Below are 13,268 nucleotides of genomic sequence, written 5' to 3'. Positions count from 1 at the left end.
GAATGCTTGGAGCTGTACAACATCAACAGAACTCTAAGGGCCTTCATTGCAAACTCGATGAGGTTGTGGAGAACCACCCTTGAAGCCAATGGGAAGCCACTTGCCCAAGTATCCATCAATGTGGCATATACCAAGGAGATGCACTGTCCCCACTGCTGTTCTGCATAGGTCTGAACCCCCTCAGCCAAATAATAAACAAGACTGGCTATGGATACCGACTCCGGAACGGGGCCACCATAAGTCACCTCCTCTACATGGATGACATCAAGCTGTACGCCAAGAGTGAGCGAGACATCGACTCGCTGATCCACACCACCAGGATCTACAGCTCGGACATCGGGATGTCATTCGGACTCGAGAAATGTGGGAGGATGGTGACAAAGAGAGGCAAGGTAATACACACAGAAGGGGTCTCACTCCCAGAAGGAACAATAGCAGACATTGAGGACAATTACAATGTACCTTGGAATACCACAGGCAAACGGCAACCTTGAACAGGCAACAAGGAATGCGGCAACAGCCAAATACCTCCAACGAGTAAGGCCAAGTCCTAAGAAGCCAGCTCAATGGCAAGAACAAATCCCGGGCAATAAACAGCTACGCTCTGCCAGTGATCAGATTACCCTGCAGGAATAATAAGGTGGCCAAAGGAAGAGATACAGACCACAGATGTTAAGACACGAAAGCTCCTCACCATGCACGGAGGGTTCCACCCCAAATCCAGCACCCTGAGACTGTACGCTAGCCGCAAGGAAGGGAGGCCGAGGACTAGTGAGCGTGAGAGCCACTATCCAGGATGAAACATCCAAGATCCATAAGTACATCAAGGATAAGGCCACGACAGATGACGTGCTGAGTGAATGTCTCAGGCAGTGGAGAACAGAGGATGAGATGCTGGAAGAGGGACCATCATGGGAGGACAAGCCCTTGCACGGGATGTACCACCGGAACATAACTGAAGTGGCTGATCTCAACAAATCCTACCAATGGCTTGAAAGGGCTGGGCTGAAGGACAGCACAGAGGCACTCATCCTGGCCCCACAGGAGCAGGCCCTGAGCACCAGAGCCATAGAGGCCCAGATCTACCACACCAGACAAGACCCAAGGTGTAGACTGTGCAAAGAGGCCCCAGAGACGGTTCAGCACATAACTGCAGGGTGTAAGATGCTGGCAGGGAAAGCATACATGGAACGCCACAACCAAGTGGCTGGCATAGTATACAGGAACATCTGCGCGGAGTATGGACTGGAAACCCCAAGGTCAAAGTGGGAAACACCTCCCAAGGTGGTAGAGAACGAGCGAGCCAAGATCCTGTGGGACTTCCAGATCCAGACTGACAGAATGGTAATGGCGAACCAACCAGACATTGTGGTGGTGGATAAAGAGCAGAGGAAAGCCGTAGTGGTGGATGTGGCAATACCAAGCGATGGCAACATCAGGAAAAAGGAACATGAGAAACTAGAGAAATACCAAGGGCTCAGAGAAGAACTGGAGAAGGCTTGGAAGGTGAAGGCCACAGTGGTGCCTGTGGTGATCGGAGCACTAGGGGCTGTGACCCCCAAACTGGAGGAGTGGCTACGACAGATCCCTGGAAAAACATCCGAAATCTCAGTCCAGAAAAGTGCAGTCCTAGGAACAGCAAGGATACTGCGCAGAACCCTCAAGCTCCCTGGCCTCTGGTAGAGGACCCGAGCTTGGAAAGTGGATGAGACCACCCGCGGAGGGTGAGAATAGAGTGTGTGTATATATATATATATATATTTATATATGAGAAACCCACATTATTATACAGATGGACCGGTTCATTTTCGCTGATTTCAGTCGACTGTCAGTCACCTTTCTGACGCTGATCACACACTTATCATACCCTCATCAGCTTACTGTCAGCAGCCCCCCTCCTTGGTCTGTCTGGGGAAGGTGTTAAAAATGTTAATGAGGCCACCCCCATTTTAGCACCAAAGACGCAATTCCATGGTAAAACCAAAAGGTGGAGCTTTAGTATCTGACCCGTAGAGTTAGGGTCAAACAGCAAGTATAGGCACAGTTCTGAGAACAGGAATAATAATGTCAGTTCTACACTGTTTGCTAGGGCATACAGACAAACAGACAGACAGACAATAGTCTGCATTAAGTACATCACAGTGGGGGGTCATGACTGGTGTAGGGGGGCTTGGTGGAATGATACCTAAGTCATGCTAATGTCATGACAAGATCAGTGTGAATTTTAGGAGAACGCTCGCTTCTACCCAGCTTGAGCATTACAGCAGCAACAAAAGGTAAACATGTTTTTCATGTATTTAGGGTAGTCCCGGTGTAAATTGCCCTCCTCTACTGAAGAATGGCTTATTTTTGACATCTGAAAAAAGCTGGATTTGACAAGAGTGCTGATATGATTTTCCAAGCTTAGAATGCTGTCCAGAATGAACCTAAGGGGAGCAGCAAGTTGGTTTCAGCCTGCAGATAACATCCTGTAAAGATGGCAATTTGACCAAAGTTCAATTGTGTCCAAAGAATGCATAGGCAGGCCAATGGAAGAGATTGGCCATAAGGTCTCAGTTTTGTCATTAAAGTAATTTCAGCTGTGGCCTCATCTAGTGGAGAATGGTCAGGATTTACAATAGAGTCAGTCATATTAAAGAGAACTCTTGCTTTGCTCTGGTTTATGCTTGCTTTTGGCATGTTTCATGCTATGAGGGGCAACACTGTCCAGGATGCTGGAGCTAATGGTATTGCATTCTAATAGAAGCTTATAAAGATCCACTTTAGTTTAAATTTCCTGGCAATTAACATTGTAATTTATAAACTTAGATGAAAATTCTTCTGCAGTGGTAGCAGTGATGATAAGATGGCAGCAACTAGAGGTAAGGGGCATATGAGGCAAAGCAAGCACAGTAATATCAAACACTGGAAAATAATGTGTAGACTAATGCACAAGCTGTGAATGGTTGAATGACTCCAGTAACTCTTAAAAGCCAAATCGTTATCTGGGACTTGGATAATAAAGTCCTTGTCAATTAGCAAGCAGTCATACTTTGTTTTGGTTGTTGCTAAAAAATCAGAATTAAAAATATGAAATTATATTTCTGATTATGCTAAATCAATGGTCCCCAGTAACCATCAATTGTTTTGTCCACATCAGGGGGTCATGAACCTTATTAACGTATATGAACGTATAATATGTAAGCTGTTTAGCTAAAATCTAATAACTTAGCTAATTATTATAGACCATTTGATGCAGATGTATACGTGAATGTACTGTATGACAGATGTATGAGAATTAATTGAGAGCAGAACAATTAAGGTAATACCTGGCTGTAATATTACAGTAAAGTATCGCAGTGGAGGTCTAAGAAAAACACACATTTATACATGCAAGTCACTTCAGGTACTGAAGGTACTAAAACCTGATTGATCACCCACTGGGCACACACAATGATAGGGACAGTGCTGACAAAAATTGCAATGTTCACCCACGTTTAACAGGTGCCATCTCAATTCAGTTTCTCAGTCTCTTTAGGTGTAGATTTAGAGTCTTATCAGAAAATCAGTGTTGATTATCAACCACAAAAGTACTGTTAATGTAATAAGGTTACAAGTAGAGACATCTGTGCCAAATACCTGAGGTGAGATTTCCTATATTAATTAAACATTATATTTGTTGTGCTTCTCTCCCGCGCTCTCTCTCTCTCTCTCTCTCTCTCCTCTACTCTGTCCTCACCTACAGGTATCATTAGACTCAAAGTTTGGTGTCTGTGATGGGCAGCTGTGGATCCAACCATCCTGCCTTTATCCAGTCCCTGGTCCAACCATCCTGCCTGCGCTCTGTCGTTGCTTGTTGTTGCTTGTTGCTGTTGCTGTGCTTTTCTCTCTCTCTATCCTCTCACCCAAACCGGTCGAGGCAGATGGCCGCCCACATCCAGTCTGGTTCTGCTGGAGGTTTCTTCCTCGTTAGAGAGGGAGTTTTTCCTCTCCACTGTTGCTGTCAAATTAAATGTTGTGGGATTTGTTGGGTTTAGTTGTGTGAGGTTTTAAACCTTACTTTGTAAAGTGCCTTGAGATAACTTTGTTGTAATTTGGCACTATATAAATAAAATTGAATTGAATTGAATTGAAATTTCACCAATGTCAGAAGCGGGTTCTATTAAAAAAAAAAAAGTTTACTTCCTTATTTACTTATTTCACCCTTATCTCTTTTTGCTACATCAGCAACCAGTTTTCTACTACTTCCTTCTTCTCTCTTATCTTACCACGATCCCATGTCAAGCTGCTTCATTGTATACATTGTTTTACAGACTCACTATTGACACCTCTGCTGCACTTCACTGTGCAAACACGACATACACATAAGCTTGCATTTAATCAGACTCAGAGACCCCTCCCCTACTTCATGATGGACTGGAAATGGGTCTGACTGTCACAGTTTGTGATTACGACCCCTATTTGACCTGCTGGGGATATATGGTGTCCCTGGGTTATCTACATAATGCACAGGGAGAGAGGTAGCAGAAGCCATCTGAGAACAAGAGAGAAGGGTAAGAATGGGGTAATGACAATAACAGGAGATGGAGAAAGAAATCTGAATGAAAAGATATTGCTGGGGACAGACTTGGATTAGACAGACAATGGTGTTGGCCAAATGACTGGAGCAAATGTTGCTTTTTTATTGGAAGCAAGAGTAAGGCCTGTGTCAGCATGTGTGTGTGTATGTGGTGGGGCTGACTATTCTCACAATGTATATGGGGTGCCGAATGTAAAAGGAGCACCTATAACTAGTTTTCTCACATTTAACTAAATGACACAACATGTTTTCTCACATTTAGTTAAATGTGCAAAAGTCTAAATGTAAATATAAATGTAAATGTTAAATGTAAATGTTAAATATAAATGTTAAATATAAATGTTAAATATAAATGTAAATGTTAAATATAAATGTAAATGTTAAATATAAATGTTAAATATAAATGTTAAATATAAATGTAAATGTTAAATCTAAATGTAAATGTTAAATGTAAATGTTAAATGTTGAATGTAAATGTTAAATGATTGAACTGAATATTTAAGTAGACTCCACCCCCTATTATCCTAGATCAGTGACGCGGACTCAAACACGTCAAACAGTACGCATAGCTCCGCCCACATCTGACTCTGGATCGGTGCACGAAAATACTGGAGAGAAGCCTGAAGTCGAAGCCATCATGGCTGCCAGCTCCGAGTCCCTCCCGTTGGGGAGATTGAACGGGCTGTAACGGCAGGTATGCGGGCTGAGGCTCCGCTTCAAACTGCTGTTCTGTCGTAGACACCATTAATGGGGAGTTAAGTAGGTTTAAATAGAATATTTCTGTGGCGCCGGTGGAGAATTAGTTGGCTAACTTTACTAGCTAGCCGAAGTTACATCCAGGTTAAAAACAAAAGTTTCCAGATCAGATGTGGGCGGGGTTTGCGCGCACTGTTTGAGGTGATTGAGTTTGCGTCTCTGATCTTAGACCAGCGCTGTTTGAGGGTAGGGGTGGAGTCTACTTGCACATTCATGAATATTCAGTTTACACTCGGCGAACATTTAACATTTACATTTAACATTTACATTTAACATTTACATTTAACATTTACATTTAACATTTACATTTAACATTTACATTTAACATTTACATTTAGACTTTTGCACATTTAACTAAATGTGAGAAAACATGTAGTGTCATTTAGTTAAATGTGAGAAAACTAGTTATAGGTGCTACATAATTATGCATAAATGTATGCATAGTGAGTATTTTCCTGAGAGTTTTGCAAAAGTGGTGACATTTCCTGGGGTGTTTGAGATCTATAGGATTGAGAGGTAGGGAAAGCAGTACGCCATTGAAATCTTATCCCAATCACCCCAATATTTAAGCCTCAGTTCTCCTCACATTCCCTGCCAGATTGCTTGTTTATGCACCCTGTTGTTCAGCCTTTCAGCAATTTAAGTCCCTGTTTTCCAACCTTGTCCCTGCCTGTACCTATGCTGGATCTCTGGATTACTGGTTTTTGATCACTGCCTGCCTGACCTTCCTGTTGCCTTCAGGGTTCCATCACTTTAAAGATTGCTGTCAAATGAAGGCTTTGTTAACAATATGCTGTATGGGGGAATTTAGTGTATGTCTATAGGTCCCTCACAGGACCAACAGCCTAGTGAATAAAGCACAGTATGTATGTATGTACGTGTACAACATGCTGGATGTTGGCCAAACCAACTTCACAGCACAACACCCTGATTGTATGGGTGGTGTGAACAATTCACAACATCTATTTATCAATATTTTTTTACAATGATGCCTCTTGTACATTGTCTTATTATGTTTTGGGAGAATTTGCTATCTCCTGGGGTTCATTATCAGTCTCATCTCATCACTAAGTGTTTGTCTACTGTCTATTTCTTTAAAGGGGTCAGAACATGCAAAATCCACTTTTTTGACAATTTGGAGCGTTCCTATGACTCTATGGGTCACATATACACACACTGAGCACAGTAGAAATGCATTTCCTCCTTTTTTCACATTTTGAAAACGTAAATTTTCTCATCCAATGTAAACAGACCACAACCTACTCTGAAACCTGGTCCCAGGTTTCGTCACAGTGGTAGGAAGTTCTCCTTGCAAATCCTGAACCACCACCCCCACAATGATCCCGAACCAAAACTGGACTTCCGCCATTTCCCCCCTCTCACTCACCACGAACAGACGAACTTGGCAGCACGCATGTCCTCTCACAGAAGTTGTTCAGTTCTTGGGTGTTCTAACCAACACCAAAGTCTATTCACTTTACCCAGGGACCAACAAGTGAAGACTTTGTGGGTCACTTTTATTTTTAACGGACCGGTGCCAGAAACACTGCCTCAATATTTATACGTATGTGCATTTCATTTTACCTCGGACTGCTAAAAGCTATACCCAGTCTGTCCAGGCGGTCTGGGTCTCTCCAGCTGGAATCGTAGGCACGTAGCTTTGCTCCTGTATTTTCTATAGCTGTTAGTGTGCCATTACCTCGCTATTATCAGCTAAACAGACGACTAATCGTGCCACTGCCGTGTTGCAGTTACTGCTAATTACTACAGCCACACAGAGAGGTAAGCGGCAATGTCGCACACGATTCCACATGTGCTACCGCGGTCCGCTGCAACCACACACACCTGGGGGTGAGCTAGTAGCTAGTGCCCTGCTAACGGCTGAGCGCGGTAGAGCGGGCTTTTGTCTGGTTGAAATGTCACAGTAACTATTCAATTTAGTTACTTTGTGTTTCAATGTGTTTTGCTTATCCGGTCAGTTATTGTGTAAGATGTGAGGGAGCAATAAATATAACGGCGTTTTTCTACCGGCGGACACATCACAGGTACGCAAACGCAAGGCGGTGGGCTGTCAAACCCAGACAGCACTGCGGGCTGTTGGGACACAGCTGTCTCGCCAGAAACATTAGAAGCTCACCACAGGAGTAAAGGTATGTACAGTATGATGATTGTTTTTATATTTTGATTGTTACAACAGTATGGCACTATTCAGTATTCTGTATACTATTCTAGATTTGATTTAGAAGATTTTTTTCTCTTCTCCCTGAACCGCCGCCTTACCGTGGTGGAGGAGTTTGTGTGCCCGAATGACCCCGGGAGCTATGTTGTCGGGGGCTAAATGCCCCTGGTAGGGTCTCCCAAGGCAAACAGGTCCTGGGCGACGGGCCAGACTAAGAGCGGTTCACAACCCCCCTATGAAAGACAAACCACCAAGGCCAGAGACGTCGCCCGGTATGGCGCAGCCGGGGCCCCACCCTGGAGCCAGGCCCGGGGTTGGGGCTCGTATGCGAGCGCCTGGTGGCCGGGCCTATTCCCACGGGGCCCGGCCGGGCACAGCCCGAAAGAGCGACGTGGGGCCGTCCTCAAGTGGACCCACCATCCGCGGGAGGAACCGTAGGGGGCCGGTGCAGAGTGGATTGGGCGGCAGTCGAAGGCGGGAGCCTAGGCGCCCCAATCCCTGGATAACCAATCTGGTTATTGGGACATGGAATGTCACGTCACTGGGGGGAAAGGAGCCTGAGCTTGTGCAGGAGGTCGAGCGGTACCGGCTAGAAATAGTCGGGCTCACCTCCACACACAGCCTGGGCTCTGGAACCCAAATCCTTGAGAGGGGCTGGACCCTTTTTCTACTCTGGAGTTGCCTGCGGTGAGAGGCGGCGGGCTGGTGTGGGCTTGCTCATAGCCCCCAGCTTAGTCGCCATGTGTTTGTAGTTTTCCCCGGTGGACGAGAGGGTCGCTTCCCTGCGCCTTCGGGTGGGGGATAGGTCACTCACCGTCATTTGTGCTTACGGGCCGAATGGCAGTATGGAGTACCCGGCCTTCTTGGGGTCCCTGGAGGGAGTGTTGGAAAGCGCTCCAACTGGGGACCCCATCGTTCTTCTGGGAGATTTCAATGCCCACGTAGGTAACGACAGTGATACCTGGAGAGGCGTGATTGGGAGGAACGGCCTCCCTGATCTGAACCCGAATGGTGTATGTTATTGGACTTCTGTGCTAGGCACAGTTTGGCCATAACTAACACCATGTTCGAACATAAGGGTGTCCATCGGTGCACATGGCACCAGGACACCCTAGGCGGAGGTCGATGATAGACTTTGTAGTCGTTTCACCTGACCTTCGGCCATATGTTTGGACACTCGGGTGAAGAGAGGGGCTGAGCTGTCAACTGATCACCACCTGGTGGTGAGTAGGATCCGCTGGCAGAGAAGGAGGCTGGAACGACTTGGCAGGCCCAAACGTATTCTGAGGGTCTGTTGGGAACGCCTGGCTGAACCCTCTGTCAGACGGACCTTTAACTCACACCTCTGGGAGAGCTTCGACCAGATTCCGAGGGAGGTGGGAGACATAGAGTCCGAGTGGACCATGTTCTCCGTCTCCTTTGTCAAGGCGGCCGTTCGGAGCTGTGGACGCAGGGTCTCCGGTGCCTGTCGTGGTGGTAATCCCCGAACCCGGTGGTGGACGCCGGAGGTAAGGGACGCCATCAAGCTGAAGAAGGAGTCCTACCAGGTATGGTTGACCTGTGGGACTCCTGAGGCAGCTGATGGGTACCGGCAGGCCAAGCGTGCTGCAGCCCGTGCCGTTGCGGAGGCAAAAAGTCGGGCTTGGGAGGAGTTCAGGGAGGCCATGGAGGAGGACTATCGCTCGGCCTCAAAGAGATTCTGGCAAACCGTCCGGCGCCTCAGGAGGGAGAAGCAGTTCTTTACCAACTCTGTTTTCAGTGGAGGTGGGGAGCTGTTGACCTCAACTGGGGATGTTATCGGACGGTGGAAGGAGTACTTTGAGGATCTCCTCAACCCCTCCGACATGCCTTCTGCTAAGGAAGCAGAGGCAGGGGACTCAGAGGCGGACTCGCCCATCACCCAGGCTGAGGTCACCGAGGTAGTTAGTAAGCTCCTCGGTGGCAGAGCAGCGGGGGTGGATGAGATCCGTCCTGAGTACCTCAAGTCTCTGGATGTTGTGGGGCTGTCTTGGGTGACACGCCTCTGCAACATCGCGTGGAGGAGGGGGACAGTTCCTCTGGACTGGACAACCGGGGTGGTTGTCCCTCTTTACAAAAAGGGGGACAGGAGAGTGTGTTCCAACTATAGGGGGATCACACTTCTCAGCCTCCCTGGGAAAGTCTATGCCAGGGTACTGGAGAGGAGAATTCGGCCGATAGTCGAACCTCGGATACAGGAGGAACAATGTGGTTGTCGGCCTGGTCGTGGAACGCTGGACCAGCTTTATACCCTCAGCAGGGTGCTTGAGGGCTTGTGGGAGTTTGCCCAACCAGTCTACATGTGCTTTGTGGATCTGGAGAAGGCATTCGACCGCGTCCCTCGTGACATCCTGTGGGGGGTGCTCCGGGAGTATGGAGTCCAGGGCCCTTTGCTAAGGGCTGTTCGGTCTCTGTACAACCGGAGCAGGAGCTTGGTTCGCATTGCCAGCAATAAGTCAGACCTGTTCCCGGTGCATGTTGGACTTCGGCAGGGCTGCCCTTTGTCACCGGGGGTCTGGTTTGGGGACCACAGGATTGCATCTCTGCTTTTTGCAGATGATGTTGTCCTGTTGGCTTCATCAGGCCAGGATGTCCAGCGTGCGCTGGTGCGGTTTGCAGCTGAGTGTGAAGCGGCTGGGATGAGAATCAGTTCCTCCAAATCTGAGGCCATGGTTCTCGACCGGAAAAAGGTGGTTTGCTCTCTCCAGGTTGGAGAAGAGTTCCTGCCTCAAGTGGAGGAGTTTAAGTATCTTGGGGTCTTGTTCACGAGTGAGGGAAGGAGGGAGCGTGAGTTTGACAGACGGATCGGTGCGGTGGCTGCAGTAATGCGGTCGGTGTATCGGTCCGTCGTGGTGAAGAGGGAGCTGAGCCGAAAGGCAAAGCTCTCAATTTACCGGTCAATCTACGTTCCTACCCTCACCTATGGTCATGAGCTTTGGGTCATGACCGAAAGGGCAAGGTCACGGATACAAGCGGCTGAAATGAGCTTCCTCCGCAGGGTGGCTGGGCGCTCCCTTAGAGATAAGGTGAGGAGCTCTGTCACCCGGGAGGAGCTCGGAGTAGAGTCGCTGCTCCTCCACATCGAGAGGAGCCAGCTGAGGTGGCTCGGGCATCTAGTTCGGATGCCTCCTGGACGCCTCCCTGGGGAGGTGTTCCGGGCATGTCCCACCGGTAGGAGGCCCCGAGGAAGACCTAGGACTCGCTGGAGAGACTACGTCTCTCGGCTGGCCTGGGAACGTCTTGGGGTCCCACCGGAAGAGCTGGAGGAAGTGTCCGGGGAGAGGGAAGTCTGGAACTCTCTGCTTAGACTGCTGCCCCCGCGACCCGGCCCCGGATAAGCGGATGAAAATGGATGGATGGATGGATTTTTTTTCTTTGCTAGGTCAACAGGCTACAGTTGAAAGCAGAGACTTTGGTGTCAGCACAGTTGGTGCTTTTCAATTACCTGTCCTGTCATCCACACCTATTAAAAGACCATTTAAGCGAGCACGTTTGGAGCTGAAGGAGGATAATGATCCTTTAGAGGGATCCTCAGTCACTGAGCCTTCCCTTCAGCATGATGAAACCTACTAACCTGGAGATACTACAACATCCAGATCTGAAATTGACACTTCGTAAGTTCATCTGAATAACTGGCTGTTGATTATTATAACTGTTGTACACATATATATATATCCATATATATGGATCATATATTATGTCAATGTGATCCATCTGCTCTTGTTTTTCAGTGCTGTACAAAGTACCTCACTCCACAACCAGGCAAAATACATTGTTTATGAGTCTTCTCTAATGGAACTGTTTGAGTATTGTCCTGTATGCAAACGGAGGTGTGAGGTCAAGACAAGGAGGTTGGGGACCTTCCTGGCTGTGGAACAGCTCTGCACACACTGTCTGTGTTTCTAAAGATGGAATAGCCAACCTTTAGTTGGTAGTACCCCAGCAGGCAACATTCATCTGTCTGCTGCAATTTACATCAGTGGCGCTTCGTATTTCAAATTTCAAAATGTGAGTAATTTCTATGTATTTCTTTTCAACAACTAAACCCAACTCTCATATTTATTGTACAAGTCATTGTGGTTTGTGCTATTTACAGATTGCAAGGGCGATGAAGCTCTATATGTTCGAATTTAACACTTTCCGGCGACATTCCAGGAGCTTTGTGGAACCTGCTATCATCAGTGTCTGGAAAACCTGGCAGAATTCCATACTCCTTCGCCTAAGTCAGAAGGACAAGGTTATTGTTGGAGGTGATATGAGGGCTGACTCGCCAGGTAATAACTGATCAGTGTTTGATGGACTGTATGTCATTTGATAAGAAGTACCACAACTTTAACAATAACCACATTTTAATCCTGAAAAAATTAAATAAAAACCCTTTACCCCACCAAACATAGGTGTCTGTGTAATAGATATACCAAGTCCGTGAGAGAAAATGGCATTTCCTTTTTATGTGCCAGGGCACTCGGCTAAATATGGAAGCTACACCATGGTGAAACTCACGACCAACAAAGTGGTGGATTTGCAGTTGGTTCAGGTCAGTTGACAGTCAATGTAATAATGAACTTGTGATTTGTGTCACATGAAACATGTTTAGATGTTTTTTTACCTTCATTTGAGATTTAGAGTAATGAGGTCGGTGGAAGCTACAATATGGAGAAAGAGGGATTAAGCTTGGCAAAAATGTCACAGCATGGAGTCAAATTGGATTCAATAGTAACTGATCGCCATCCAGCCATTCAGAAATTTTTGAGAGAGAGAAGATAATGCAATTCTACGATGTGTGGCACATAGAGAAAGGTATATGTATTACTTCAGACATATATATATTTTGTGTCCTTTTGGAATAACTTGTTCTTCCATCACAAATTGCCTTACTTTTACAGGAATCACTAAGAAGTTGGAGAATGCATCAAAAACTAAAGAATGTAAAAAGCTACAGACGTGGATAAAGGCGATCAGAAATCACATTTATTGGACTGCTGCCACATCATCAACAGGACCAGAGAGAATAGCCAAATGGATGTCTCTCATAAATCACGTCCAGGATGTACATACACATGAGGATCCGATTTTCTCAAATTGCCTTCATCCTGTGAAGCACACTCGAGACAAACATAAATGGCTGTCAAAAGGTAAATAAAAAATAGAACATACAGTACTTTTTTCCTAAAATGTTTGTTTGGTTCAAATGCATTTGTTATGCCGTCGTATGTTCCCCATATCTTCAAGAGTTGGAGAAAATTATGACTAATAAAAAAATACTAAAGGACGCAGAGAAGCTGGGCCCCCTTCACCAGACCTTATCGTTAGAAGCATTCCACAGTGTAATAATTCGATTTGCCCAAAAGAGTGTGTTTTTTTCCTATATTGGAATGCTATGCAGGTATTTGCCAATTTAAAAATCCTCAGTTAAATATAATGTGGACACCAAAGCATTGAGTGATATAATGTTGTCCTCATTGACTCTACCTTGCCGCATTGCACTTAAATGAAAATGCAGACCGATCACAGGCTACCTCTGCTGCTGGAGACCTGCTGTACAAGATTTCATTTCCAAAGGCAAAGAGGGGCGAGTGTGTTGATAAACCACTCAAAGCAGCACCAACGTTTTGTAAGTTCACCTCTTTTACGTTGTGTTTGTATGTGTGTGTATATATAATAGTGTGTATATATAATATTTTACTGTGAACCAATAATAAAAAAGTGAATAACAGTCCTCAAAAACAGATACAATATCAATTACTGTAATAGTTT

The 13,268-nt window shown here is 46.2% G+C and overlaps 1 long non-coding RNA gene across 1 annotated transcript; it reads left to right on the top strand.

The window, feature by feature from the left end:
• The first annotated feature begins 11,097 nt into the window (after positions 1 to 11,097).
• Positions 11,098 to 12,297, top strand: LOC129604976 (uncharacterized). The gene is made up of 5 exons (XR_008696394.1): positions 11,098 to 11,125; positions 11,243 to 11,519; positions 11,608 to 11,785; positions 11,972 to 12,048; positions 12,138 to 12,297. It is a non-coding gene; the product is annotated as an uncharacterized LOC129604976 (long non-coding RNA).
• The last annotated feature ends 971 nt before the right edge of the window (positions 12,298 to 13,268 follow it).

This window comes from Betta splendens, chromosome 13 (assembly GCF_900634795.4).
Source record: "Betta splendens chromosome 13, fBetSpl5.4, whole genome shotgun sequence".
Lineage (NCBI taxonomy): Eukaryota > Metazoa > Chordata > Actinopteri > Anabantiformes > Osphronemidae > Betta > Betta splendens.
This window is presented reverse-complemented; position numbering and strand designations above follow the sequence as displayed.